A 14,894-nucleotide genomic window follows, 5' to 3' on the forward strand; every position below is an offset into this window, starting at 1 on the left:
AGACCATTCAGAGGACCCCTAGCTACACATCACATTTATGACCCACCTTCACTTGTAGACCAAGAAGAGCAACTCATCCCTGACAAAATAGTTGATCACAAGACCGTGCCACTACACGCGCTGGCATGGTTTATAACCGTTACCTTTTGACTTTCAAGGGCCACCCTAGAGACATTGCCAAATGGATGACTGAAGAGTTTTTTTGCAACTTCCCCGAACTTCTCCACACATTCCATCACTCACGGTCCAGTTGATTTCTCTATTGAGCAACTGAGGACAGTTGCTATCCCTGGTGAGAGGGATGTCACGAGACTGGGCACCCTCCTGTTGTAGTGGTTAGCTGCAATTGGGATAGCTGGCGTAATGGTTAATTATGTGATGTCTATTTATTTTACTAATTGAGTTGATGATGATTTTGTAGAGTGGAATGCGGGGAGTTGATGAAGAGGCGACGGCAATTACTCTTGGCCATTTTATATTTGCACAGTATCTTAGAACATCATTTCAATAAGCCACTATGGCTCTGTAAATAGTTGTAGTGGGAACTCCCCTTATGGGTCATGCAAGATCTAATGAGCTTCACTCATTTACAAAAGTGAAGTGGTTGTAAAAAGAGGGGCCTCAATTTTTGGCACCTTAAACTCAAAAATAATATATTAAATACCAACTCCACAAGAGAGGTGTCGTGGAGTTTGGGGCTAGATTTAGGCCTTTCTCTTGTAGATTCTCTTCTCTACTCTCTTATGCTATGCTCTATTTGATGTGTACTCTCTAATCTAGTCTCCATCCCTTACACATCTCTTACAACCTCTTACAAGCATGTCTATGTCAATTCTATGTTTATTGTGTGCGTGTGTGTGTGTCATAGTCTAGGTGTGAGTGTGTGTGCTTGGAAATTGGAATAAGAGGTGGACAGGTTGATGCTGATGCTTGAGAGCTTGTGTTGAATAGTTTAAGCGGTCGATCTCCCCCTCTTCTCCCAACATTTCCCCAAGCATAGGAGAGAGGTGATCCTTTGCAATGAGCATCCTCTTTTGGAGCTTCAATTGTTGAAGCTGTAGGAGTCTCTTTGCAGGAATGTCTTTTGGGGCAAGAACGGTATCTATGTCCTTTCTCCCTCCACTTGAAGCATTTGTGGTCCTTACAAAAAGCTTCTAGCTCTTTAGGAGAGAGTTCATTTTTACCTTTGTAAACTCCCTTAGATGGCCACCTCTCGCAGTGACATGTGGCGTCACTTGAACCCATATGCAGATGCAGGATGACCGGTTCTGGGTATTTATCCCAGGGCATGAGCCCATAGTGACACAAGAGAGAGGTGGGGAGCTCCCCTTGGTGTGGGTTATGGTGGGCCCATGGGCAGTGCTGTGCACGCTCTGCAGGGCGGCTATGAGTGGTTTTTTCCAGTGTGATAAGCGGAAATGGTAGCCCCGCATCGGCTATGGATGATGTGGCAGTGTGCTCGTGATGGGTGTTGTTCCCATGCCCCTAAGGGTTATAAACTTTTGAGACAAGGCTTGGGAGCACCAACGGCGTCGTTGGTGCCCCGCTTGGAGAGGTGAGGTGTTCATGCGGAGGGTGACTTGGGTCTCAAGGCAAGGCCGAGCCCAAAATAGCAAACGAGGGTGTCACATGCATGGAGGCCGAGAATAGAAAAGGGGTGGAGGAAATATAGAGGGAGGAAGCCTCACACGGCCATAAGCGGTCTGTTTTTTGCAGTTTTTTGGGGGAGCTCTTTGGGAGAGCCGAAAAAGAAGAAGAGGCCCCCTTTTTTTTTCTTTGGCTCAAGGAAGGAAGGAGTTCTTTTGCTAAGGGAGGAGAAGAGTTTGGGGGGTGTTCCCGAGCTCCCAAGGCACGACAAAGGCGAGCTCTCTTTTGGAGCAGAGGTGTCATCAAAGAGGTCTTTTTTGTCGTGCTCTCAGCGAGGAGAGGTGCATAAGTGGTGAAGTCGAGATTGCCATTTTGTCCTTGTTGCTCGAGATCTCCATGCCGAGCCGGTTGTAGCAGGTTTTGATGGTGGTGTAGATGATGTTTTTTTGCAATAAATGAAGCAAATCATATCGATTTCTTGTGCCGTTTCTTCCCCTTTCCCCCCTCTTCTCTTTGCTCTGTTCCAACAATCTAGCGCTGGTGTTGGAGATGTGTGTACCTTCCCAGGCCTCTGTGTGTGTGTGAGAGAAAGAGAGAGTGGTGTGTACTGCAGCACGGTCATAAATGGATCAAACCGGTGTGGGTGGCTATCAATTGTGCGAGTTTGAATGTGAACTCTAGTGGATTGGGGTGCGGTGCAGTGATTATCTTGGTCTATAGAGAGGTAGACTGTTTGGGTTTAGGACGTGTTCCCCTTTCCCCCCATCCATCTTCTGGTGCCCCCACTAAGGAGCACTGATGCTCCGATTTGAAGTTTAAAGCATGGTTGAGAGCTAACAAGTGGCTAGCGGGTGGTTGAGATATTTGGAGGTTGTGTTCAAAGATAGCAGAGATGATGGAGTCAAGATTTGACCCCATATTTACAAGTGTTGAAGACCGTGAGGATAGGTTAGTAGAGTTTGAATGTGGATGCTATTGATTCATATGTTGATAGATGTAGAGAAGCTGCATACGGTGCCACTATTGATGTGCAAACATGCAAAGATTTGTTATGATGATTTGAAAGCTGATGGTCAAAGTTCATGGTAGGAATTGCAGAGGCAGTTTTTGGAGCGGTTTCGAGAAGTGATCACCATGACGGAGGCTGGTGAAAAACTGAAAGAGGTACGCCAAGATGTAAGGAAGGATTTTCCATTTTTCTTGAGCAATTTGAAGCCTCTTAGAAATAATTAGAGGTTGCCATTGGGGTGAAAGGCAATCAATTTTTGAATCTCTCAAAGTTTCTTGAGTGTTTGCATCCGAGGATCAGAGATAAGGTGGAAGATGGTGCTGATACCTATGAAGACATGGTGTATCTGGCCAAGATGAAGAGCAAAAAGGTGAAGTGGAGGTTGGAGCTAGGTTTGATAAAGCCTGCAAATTATGAGCCCGTTACAAAGCTAGTAGAGTATTCTATGGTTCAACCGACGGTAGTGCTAGTTGTGCGAGATAAAAATCCTATTGAGGTAAGGCCTACAATTGATTATGTTCCTTGGAGGTTTCCAGTTTATGATGTTCATGTGCTAGTGATGGATGAGTTTGTCCAAGAGGATAAGCCCCTTGTTGAAGTGATCCAATGTGCCAAAGAGGAAGCAAATGTTGGGTTTCTAGAGTAGATTAAAGAGGTAGAGCCCGTTCTTATGGAAATCTTGTATGAGAAGGCAGCAAATTGCAATCAAGTTGTAAAAAATGAGGGTTCAGAAGATGAATAAAGTGTGTAAAGCCTAAACCATGGGCAAGCATTTGTGGAGAAGCAAGCAGTTGAAGATGGTGGTACTGAGTTGGTGTATGATGCTGATGAGCTGGAGAGGCCAATTCCAATTTTTGGGAGACAAGCAAGGAGGATGGACCGGATGAGCCCACATCCTATGGCGAGGAGATCAAGTCTGACAAGCCAGAGATGGTAAAGGTAATTATTCCTTCTTGTTTAGCTGATGATGTTGTCATAGCCAATGTATAAGAAGAACGGGTTGAAGTGCCAAATCAAGTGAGAGAGGATATGTAGTCCAAGGTTACATGCAATGCTCTATTGGCAGCCATGCTGATGAAGGTAGTAGTGGAAATTATTGTGGTGGTGCAATTGGTTCAAGCTTGCTAAGGAGAATAAATTCGAGTCTATGGATAGCAAAGCTGGCCTACCAAATCAACAAGGGGATGAGGATGAAGCAAAAATCAAAGGGGTTGGACATATTTTTGAAGCACATGATTTGATGGATATTGACCAAAGATAAGAGCAGCTGGATGTGACTATGGATTTCCATGATGATGCTATGGACACATGTCTTTTGGACCAGGTATACTGTGAAAGTGGAGCTGATTGGGGCCATGGATGAAGAGATGCAAGTGCTTGTGGATAAATCTTTGACCAAGGTGCAGGTGATGCGAGGGTTAGCCCCTCTACATGTGGAGGGTCTAGTGCATCAGACATGTTCTATGGAAAAAGGAAAAAGAGGTTGAGGGTGAGTCCAAGTTGTCAAAAGATATATACAACACATGGTTAGAATACATGCTTGTAAGTGCATTAGTGAGGTATGTTACGAGCCAGATACAGAGTTCCATGGAGAGGAACTCTACTTTACATGGTTGGGAGGGAGGGTCAGAAATGTTGGTTGGTACATATGGTATGCTTACAAGGCTAGGTGTGTTGATAAGGCACGCAATGGTGTAGAGAAGTGCTAAGGTGCTTTGGGCATATTGTGTGCATGGCTAGTTGCGGACACGGGTGAGGTACTGTTGGACGGTGCTACAAGTGGATGAAAGGAGTCAGTGCCATGTTTTTGATCTAGGTGGAGACTATGTAATGAAGGGGGTGGGACAACCCACTTGAGGTTTGGTAGTAGTGTATGTATGATAGGCTTTTTTGGTGTGGTCACAATTCTGGGCAATGTTTGCCAATTTCTGCGGTTTGGCAATGATGGTGTAACCAGAGTGTGTTGACCCTAAAAGAGGGAACAAGTAGTGATGAGTATGCTTATAGATGCAAGGCAGAGGGCTAGAGAAGATGGAAAGATCCGGGGCAGGCAAGTGACAGCAGAGATGTATGCTTTATGTGGTTTTTAAGGCCAAAAAAGCTCTAGATAGGGCCTAACAGGGTGACAGGTGAAGAATGTTTGAGATGTTAGTTTTTGACATAGATGTGTAGAGCTTGAAGTGCTAAAAGAACAGGTCCAGACGGCTCATCAAACAGAGCTATGGATCCCAAGATATTTGAGTTTGAAGGTGTAGTGCATTGAAAATCTGAGACAAATAGGCCAAATGATGCCAGGTGGTCGAGCCAGTTTGGGGCTATGGGTGTGTAGTGCTTGATTTATGGAGCATGTCAATCTTTATAGATCGTCGACTGGAGTCCTGGGTGCCAAGATATGGACAATTAAAGTTTTGTCTGGGGCCAGGTTTGTGTTGGATTGGTCACCTTGGTAGGTGTACCATCTAATGATTTTGAAGCTTCTCCAGGGATTGTATGCATTCTATGTGGTGTATGGAGCTAGAAGGAAGTGACGGCGTGTCAAATGGAGTTCGGACCAATGGAATGTGGCTTGGAGGAATTGGGTCAGTTAGGGGAGGTGTGATGCCAGGCAGAAATTTTCCCGTTTTGGTTGGCTTGATTGGAGTGCACAACAAAGTCAAAAGGCATTGAGGTTTTCACATGTTCAAGATAAGAACTAGGGTTTACATTGGGGCTTGATGGCTTGTTCATTGGAGCCTTTAGCAGTGAATGGCGCGCGTCTGAAGTCGGGGCCAAAAATGAGGTGTCTTTGAGGTTTTATGGGGATTTTTATTTGAGCTTGAATATGGCCACCTCTCGTGATGACATGTGGCATCTCTTAAACCCATATGCGCACATAGGCTGGCCAGTTGTGGGTATTTATTCCAAGGAATGAACCCATAGTGACACAAGAGAGAGATGGGGAGCTCCCCTTGGCGTGGGCTATGGGGGGCCTGTGGGCGGTGATGTGCTCGCGCTCCAGGGCAGTTTTTGCCAGTGTGGTAGGCGGAAACGGCTTCACACTGGCTGTGGATGACATGGTAGTGCGCCCGTGATGTGTGTTGTTCCCATGCCCCTAAAGGGAAAACACTTTTGAGACAAGGCTTGGGAGCACCAACGGTGCTGTCAGTGCCCCGCTTGGAGAGGTGTTCATGCGGAGGGTGACTTGGGTCTCAAGGCAAGGCCGAGCCCAAAATAGCAAAGTAGGGTGTCACATGCATGGAGGCGGAGAATAGAAAAGGGGTGGAGGAAACATAGAGGGGGTAAGCCTCACACAGACCGTTTTTTTTAGTTTTTTGGGGGAGCTCTTAGGGAGAGCCGAAAAAGAAGAAGAGGGCCCCATTCTTTTATTTTTTATTTGGCTCAAGGAATGAAGGAGTTCTTTTGCCAAGGGAGGAGAAGAGTTCGAAGGTGTGTTCCCGAGCTCCCAAGGCAAGACAAAGGCGAGCTCTCTTTCGGAGCAGAGGTGTCATCAAAGAGGTTTTTTTTGCCGTGCTCTCAGCGTGGAGAGGCACATAAATGGTGAACTCAAGATTGTCATTTTTTTCCTTGTTGCTCAAGGTCTTTATGCTGAGCTAGTTATAGCAGGTTTTGATGGTGGTGTAGATGATGTTCTTTTTCCATAAGTGAAGCAAATCAATACCAATTTCTTGTGTTGTTTCTTCCCCTTTCCCCCCTCTTCTCTTTTCTCTATTCCGACAACTTGGTGCTGGTTTTGGAGATGTGTGTTCCTCTCCAGGCCTCTGTGTGTGTGAGAGAGAAAGAGAGAGTGGTGTGTGCTACGACACGATTATAAATGGACAAAACCAGTGTGGATATCTATCAATTCTGCGAGTTTTGAAGGTGAACTCTAGTGGATTGGGGTGCAGTGATTATTGTGGGCTATAGAGAGGCAGACTGTTTGGGTTTCGGGTGTGTTCCCCTTTCCCCCCATCCAACGTTGAGGGTGACCAGTTGATCAAGACGTACTTACTACTTTTGCCCAAAGCTCAAGCGATAAGCTTGCATGTAGCTGCATGCTTTGTGCTCGCTCCATGATTGTTCTTTTCCTCCTTTTGGAAATTCCATTTTGTTGATGTGTCCTTGGGGTTGTCCCTTGCCTTTGAATGCAATTGCTAGCACAAAATCTTTTAAAAGCTTGGCTGCAATATTTGCCTCCATTGTCGGGGATCTGAGGCATTTAACCTTGGTACCTACTTTATTCTCCACAAAGTCTTTTCACCTTTGAAATATGAAAAAAAAATCCGATTTATTCTTCATGACATAAACCCATGTTTTTTTGGTTGCATCATCTAAGAATGTTACATAGTACAATGAGACACCAAGGGATGCTGTACTTGCAGGACCCCAAACATCAAAATGAACCAATTCAAGTTTTTAATATTTTTCCTTCATTTCATGCTTTTAGGAATTTTACCCTCTTCTGTTTATCATAAACACAATCTTCACAAAACTCCAAGTCCACTTCTTTCAAATCTGGTAGAAGCTTCTTTGATTGAAGGATTTGCATTCCTTTGGCACTCATATGGCCAAGTTGATAGTGCCACAATGCACTATCAACTTGTGTAGCTATTGCACAAGTTGAAGATTGCATACTGACAGTACACAAGTAAACTGTACCTTTTCTCCTTTGGAAACCACCAAAGATCCCTTTCAGATCTTCCACCGTTTGTTTCCAAATGCAATGTTGTGACCTTCATCATCCAATTGTCTTGTAGAGATCAAATTTTTGCAAAGAGAAGGAACATGCCTAACATCTTTAAGCTGCCATTCATTTCCGTTAGCAGTTTTGACAGAAATAGTACCTTTGCCGACAATTTCACAAGCTTCATCATCTCCCAAGTATACATACCCAAAATTACCTTTGGTGTAATCTTGGAAATGTTGTTTGTGTGGTGTCGTATGAAATGATGCCCCGGAATCTACTATCTAGGAATTAAACACATTGTCTAATGAGAGAATTAGAGAATCTTGCTCTACTTTACCTACCACATTGGCCTCCGATGTTGGCTTGTTTTTTTGAGACTTCGACTCCTCCTTTTTCTTAACCAACAATCTTTCTTGACGTGGCCCTTCTTGCCGCAGTTCCAACATTCAAGAACTGACTTTGTACGTGACTTGCTTTTCCTTGAGCGATCACGATCCTTTCGGTTTATGAACCTTTCCTTTGGCCTTCCTCTTTTTTCACTGACAATGCAACACTTGATTATTCACCTGTTCTTCTCCTTCACATTTCCTCGCTTAGGAGAACAACCACAACATCATCAAACTTAGGAGTTGTGCCAGAGTTAGAGTTACTTACAGCCATCACAAGGCTATCCCAACTATCTGGTATAAGGAGAGCTCACACTTTGTCATCAAAATTGATTTTCACCGACCGAGGTTGAATTATGTTGGTGTTAAAGTCATTTAGATGTTCTGCAATTGAGCCATTCTCTACCATCTTTAGATTGAACAAGCACTTCACGAGAAATACCTTATTGTATGCCAATGGTTTCTTGTAGAGGCCGTCAAGTGACTTCATCAAGTTCTTCATGGTCTTCATCAAGTCTTCCGTCTTCTTCTTCTCTGAAACGTTGAAGGTCAATGTTGATGCCAAGCTTAGCCAGATTTTTCGTAATGCCTTTCGATCAAGGAAAATCCATGCTTCATCTGCCATTGTTGCAAACTTCTTTGCAAGACCGCCTAGTGGCAAATAAGGTCCTTTTGGTAGATATAGTCTTCAATCTGCATCTTTTAGTGTTGGTAGTTCTTGCCGTTGAACTTCTTGATCTTGAACTTCTGTTCCTCTGCCATTACTCCCACTCAATTCAAGGAATCCTTTCCTTGACATACTTTAGCTACGAGAAAACCTTGCTCTGATACCAATTGTTAGGAAATAGGATGTAGCTAGGTAGATAATTGAGTAGCTTACTTAATGGAGAGAGTCAAATTTTCACACACAAGATTATAGGAGAGAGAGAGAGAGATATTATATATATATAGATATATATATATATATATATATATATATATATATATAGATATATATATAGATATATAATATATATATATATAGAGAGAGAGAGAGAGAGAGAGAGAGAGAGAGAGAGAGAGAGAGAAAATGTACGATATACATGGTTCACCCAATGTGGGCTACATCCATGGGAAAGAAGCCTCTCAATGGCTTTAGTACTTCAAACAAGAAGTAGATTACAAAGGGATTATACCCTTTTGGAGCTTCCGCCTTGCTTCACTCTCACCACCTCACATCAACTTCACAATGCACCACAATGCTTCACAATGCTTGACGTGAAGTTTGGTTTTCAACGAGTGATTTTATTCATGCATGATGGGTTCTCCTCATAACAAGGGCCTTACAAATGTGTGTTTTTTAACACAAAAAACTACAGGGGGTAAATCAGGCTCCATACTTAGCAAGCATTGTGGATTGGGGGTCATGTACAAAGATCAAAACAATGACATGCTTTCCTCCTCTCCGCAACTTGCAAATATAAACTAGAAAGCAGAACGAGAGAGATTTTCCATGGGCCACCCCAGAATGCATATCTACTAATCCCCCTCCCTGGAATACAACCATGGATATCTTCTCCATGTGTCATACTTGTAAATGAATCTTGAAGTGCATGTTAGTGCCACAAGAGCAAAACAAAAGGGATTTTTAAAGCAATGTACTTACCCACCTTGAGAGTGGAAAGCAAAACAATCCCTCAACCTGACCTAACACTTTTGATCTTTCTCTCTATCGAAACGGTGCCCATAGAGTGGGCTATGACATTCGAATGATTTTTGGTCTACGACCTAAGCTACAATCAACTGTTGCTGATGATTAAAGTGATCATTTGATTATTGTCCTCTTTAGCTGCACTTGTAAATTATATAATGGATATATTTATCTTGTTTCTTTCCAACGACATGGTGATAGATATTATGTCTCTTTCTTGTATCATGATTAAGTTATCCTCTCTTTTTCTTTCAAGATTTGAAAGTGATGACTTGTTAACTTCATGATAAATCTTTCTAATGATGACATATTCGCTTGATTGGCATATATGGAAGAAGCACTTAACCACGTTGAAGCATAGGCCATCTATAAAGAAGAGAGATAGCGCTATGGCCAAGGGAAAGACCTCGAAGCTATTGCTAGAATCGAAGAGGACGAGTCCAGGTTGCAAGGTGAGTCTCTCAGTCTCAAGAATTGCATGAAGCTATGTCTAAACCACTTTTTGTGCCAACAACTATTTTGAATTAGCAAGAATACAAAGGAATCAACTCCTACAAAGCTATTGGATTTGCAGCACAAAGGGATCGCACGAGTACTGCTACGAATATTCATACGACAAGAGAGAGTTATGCCGAACAATAACCAAATGACACTCTACTTTATACAACAATGCTATGTTTACAAAATCCTTGGGAGGTGTGTAGATTGGTCAGACCACCCCAAGAATTTTGGCATTGGGCATGGTCGGATTGCAGATCTAAAGCCTTCACACAAACATCCCATAGTTCTGCTTCCCAAAGAATCAGAGATGCTCGTTGCATTAGCGAGTCAAGGGCAAGATCTTGCAAGCCAAGGAGAGACACCTGACATATTGCACAATAGAATCCTTGAGCTTGAGATAGAGCTATCAAAGGCCCAATCCAAGCTGCAACAATATGAATCACTATACAGACCATTGCCAGATCAAGTTGGTCCTTCGCAACAAGGACCTGCAGACCCATCTCCCGCACCTGAAAGTTCAACATAGATGAACTACTTAATGAGCTGACTCAATATTTGGCTTGAGCACTTCAATCACTTTACCCCTATCTATTTTGACTTGAAGAAAATTTGAAGTGCTATAGTTTTTGTAATCACAACTCGTCATTTATCCCCTCAACTGTCCATTTTTGTATTGTCGATCAAAAAAATTGTATTGCATCTAACTATATTATGACTCTTATATATATATATATATATATATATATATATATATATATATATATATATATATATATATATATATATATAGAGAGAGAGAGAGAGAGAGAGAGAGAGAGGTGACCATCAAGCAGTGTAGCATGGCGATCTTTCATAATTTTCACGTAATCACACTGAGCAAAACTTATAGACCTTTAGTCATACATCTTCGTCTCTATAAAAAAAACCAAAGATATCATCTATTTCATCCATATCTGAGCATTTTGAATCTATCTCCCATTCCATATCATGGTCATCATCTACTTCCGTAGCTATAGCTTTATGGGTTTGAAAGACATCGTAGTGATTTTGTGCTGCTCTTGATGCAATGTTCACTAGCTTATGGATAAGTCTCATCTTACAGAAAACATAGAACAAATCAACAGCCCGTTTAGTGTGAAGCTGGTTTTAGTATGCATAAAGTCAAATGCTCACCAATTTCTCTCATAGTTTCCACTTGATGCTGCAATAGATAGAACCCTAACTACAATGTTTTGCAACTCCACTTTCTCCCCACCATACTCCTTTCACCATAGAGGTGCACTTGTGTGTGCAATGGCATCTATATGCCATGGATCCAGGAACATGCCAGTTCTATTAGCACAATCAACTCACTGTTGGGATGAAAATCAGTTTTCTCATCCTCCTGTCCCAATAGTTGAGAGCACAGTGTTTTGAAGTCAGCCATGACTTCTTTATTCGCCAATTGTTGGTGAATTTGAAATTTGGAATCCAATACAAAAGCAGCACCATGCAACAATGTATGCAATTGTACCCATCACTTGTTGGCATATGTGATTATGGCAACTTTTTCCTTGTGAGTGCACAAATATGGTGTGTATGCGGAGAGTGAGAATTGGGGGGGGGGGGGGGGGGGGGAGGGGGAGAGAGAGAGAGAGAGGAGAGAGAGAGAGAGAGAGAGAAAATCTCAGTGTATGAGCACACTATGAGAATGAGTGAGAGATTCGTATTCTTTGTATGTATAAAGAATAAGGAGATAAATGTGAGCGATCAAACACTGGCTAGCAGACACGGGCAAAGCACGGTGAGGCACACCACCTTTACCTAACAGTCCTTTCGCATCAAAGCCAACATGCTCTCTTACTTCACGTAATGTCTCTAACATTTATCAATAAACTCAACCAAAGACAAAAAAGTCTTTTCTATTCGCAAAAGATCTAAAAATGGTTTGGCCAGTTCTCTCTTCATTGCACCAAAAAACTTGCAAGTTCACACGTTGTGCACATCTTGTAGCTGCCTCTTGGTAGCTAGGATACTTGCTGAGCCAAGCATCCCATCACCATTCAAAATGGTATATGGCCAAGAAGTAGTTATGCCATGGGAGTTTGTAATACCTAGTTTGTGTGTAACTTCACAAGAAAGTTGGGATGGTAACTCTTTAGTTGAGTGTTTATATATCCTTGAAAGGCTAGACAAAGGAAAGACACTTGGCTGTGCAAAACACACTTGTGGATAAAGATAGGAGGAAGAAATTATTTGACCGTCATCTAAAGAACAAAGATATCAATGTTGGTGATAAAGTCCTTATGTTTGGAGTGCGTAACGAAAATAAAAAGTTGAAATATGTGGGAAAAGGACCATATAGAACATGTGAAATCACCCCACAAGGTACCGTTCATATGGAGACTCTTGATGGAGTTGAAACAATTGAATTCCTCAATGGGAGCAAACTTAAAAGATACTATGATCCTTTAAGCCAAGAGGAGCTACGTGCCATCCATCAAAAGAAGGCAGCCAAGGCACAAACAGAATTGAAGAAGATACAAGCTCAAGTTGAGGCTAAGGAGCAACAACAACACATAAGACGCGCCAACCTTGGAGTTACACATGCATTCCATGTTGAAATAGAGGATGATTGGTTGGAATTTGACACACCTCTACGATCCCCTGTTGAACTAAATAGTGCCAACGGGAAAGTGCTATATAACACCTTGTTAGACACGGGTGCCAAATATAATCTGTTGTCATATGGAGTGTGGTGTCAGTTGGGAAAGCCATTTGTATCTGAGATTACTATCCAAGTCAAAGGTGTCAACAAGAAAAAAATTACGGTTTTTGGTATGTGGGACACTTCTGTCAGTTATGACAACGGAGTTGTAGCTCAAGACTTTTTGGTCATGCCTTCTAGAACTATGGAAGGTAATATAAACCTAGGGCGCACATGGATGATAGCAGCTAAATGCACTATTTATTGGGGGACAGGGAGCGTCACAATGCAGAAACCATCTCTTAGCCCTATCGCTCAAGCCATAGTCCCTGACATATTACCTCATGAGGAAATAAAAACCAAAATAGTGCATGTCCAGGAGGTTGAACCATATATCCCTATAGACCAACTCTCTAAAGCTTCAACTTCTTTAGTTGAAACAAAAAATGAGACACACAAGAACCATCGCAATATAACTAAGAAAACATACTAGTGGGTCCCTAAAGATTTGTTTAGCAACCATGGTTGATGCTAAAAAATAGGAGCTTGTAAGAAACACCCCACTCGCTCCCAAAAATGTAAGAAAACGTTGCGTTGGATTCCTAAACAACTATCAGAAGCCCAACGCTACTATCAAAGAAATGATCAAATTTGGGTTATGCGTCACCTAACCCATGTGAGTCAAATCCTATGACGATTAAGCCGATTATTAGAGATCGTGGGAAAGGAAAGATCACCGAACACTATATACTTGATCCGAAGCTAGTTTGGGTACTCGAGCGAGAAATTCTTGTTTCGCCCAGCTCAACCATAGAAAAAATGAATGAAGCTTCTTGCTCTTCATGTAGTCCATACAGAAATAGAAGCTGTACACAACCTCCACCTACCATTGTACATATCCATACAAACAAGAAAGATTTTGCACCTTCCGTTTTAAGGTCACCACCTACAACAATGTTGCAAATAAAATCATGGGAGAGTACCTTACTACCCTTGCAACTAGATGAAATGCCTAGAGCGATCAACAAGTATTGAAGTCTTCATCCACAACTTGGAACAATTGGTTTTAAAAGGTGACAACATCATTCCAAAAGGTATGATTTATCCAAGGAAGGGGGGAGTGTTTGCTGACATCCATCATTCACTTTCTCCCCTCTTTACCTTCCTCCCTGAGCTCTCAATCTCTCAATCTTAGGGAATGTATATATAAGCCTTATACTCACAAAAAACAAAAATAAAAAAGTAAAAGAGCAAGAGACACCAAACAATAATCTCGAAACTTACAAGTTCTATATATGAAACAATATCACAAAAACACATCATACACAAGGACATGACCTTTTGACACGATCCTTATAATATTTTCACTCTAACCACCATCATCTATCTGTGTGTATAGATATGGCTAGTATGCTAGAGTCATCCACTCCTACCTTGGGTGAGAGGTACCCTCTTTACTTTTCACAACTGTTTCACATAGTCTATCCGGTTCTTGCTTGTGAATGGGATTTGGTAGGTACGCTAGCATGTGAGAGGAATTTTGAGGAGTTAGAATGGCTAGTACATCTCTTGACCATGACTGATCCACACTTAGTAGAGGACGTCTCTCCAATTGCACAAACTTACCCTCTTGACCAAGATGACTATAGACGTCTAGTGATGTTCTTAGTGAACATTCGTGCCTCTAATGATGAGGAAGAGTTACATGATTACACGGATGGCATATATGGTCTCACAGATGATGACTTTGTTTTTCTTGATGATGACGAGGATAGGGTTTGAGCCTTAGGGTTACCTCCCATCTCTAAATTATCCTGCTCCCTTGATTCTCTAGGGGGGGTCCAACTAGTAGGTTAGGGTTCCTTATGTTGTTTAATTGTGCTAAATAAAGGTTGGTGCCTCTTCCCATTGATGTGCCTCCTAGAGGTATTCCTTGAATTTTAGTGTGTACAAGAACATGTTGTTGTTGTTAGGATTTTGCACTTCATGAAATATTTCTCTTGTTCACTCTTTGAATCAAGCACGATGTTGAATAGGTGTTTCTTGACCATTCGCATTGCCCCTTGTCTTTGTTTTTGCATCCATGTTTGTCTACTTTAAATGTGATTGGTAGCACAATATTCAGCACATTTGCTTGATTAAACATTAGATCCTATATAATTTTTTGTCATAATCCCTTGTTTAGGTTGAAGAATTAAGCAGTCTGACTAAGCTAGTTTGACCAAGTTAGGCGTTAAAGATCTTCTCTTAATACCATGGGGAATGCCTTCCTAATAATCAATGGTTATTTTAGGCTCTTAATCCAATTTAGATGGCATTGTGTGCAATGTACTAGGGATTTCTAGTGGGCTTAGTCCCTATTGACCTTTAGC

General features: G+C 42.0%; 1 pseudogene; it reads left to right on the forward strand.

The window, feature by feature from the left end:
- The first annotated feature begins 13,923 nt into the window (after positions 1–13,923).
- On the forward strand, positions 13,924–14,512 carry LOC147462716 (uncharacterized; annotated as a pseudogene).
- Positions 14,513–14,894: the final 382 nt, after the last annotated feature.

This window comes from Adiantum capillus-veneris, chromosome 2, assembly GCF_014529385.1.
Source record: "Adiantum capillus-veneris isolate H3 chromosome 2, ASM1452938v2, whole genome shotgun sequence".
In the NCBI taxonomy this organism is placed as follows: Eukaryota; Viridiplantae; Streptophyta; class Polypodiopsida; order Polypodiales; family Pteridaceae; genus Adiantum; species Adiantum capillus-veneris.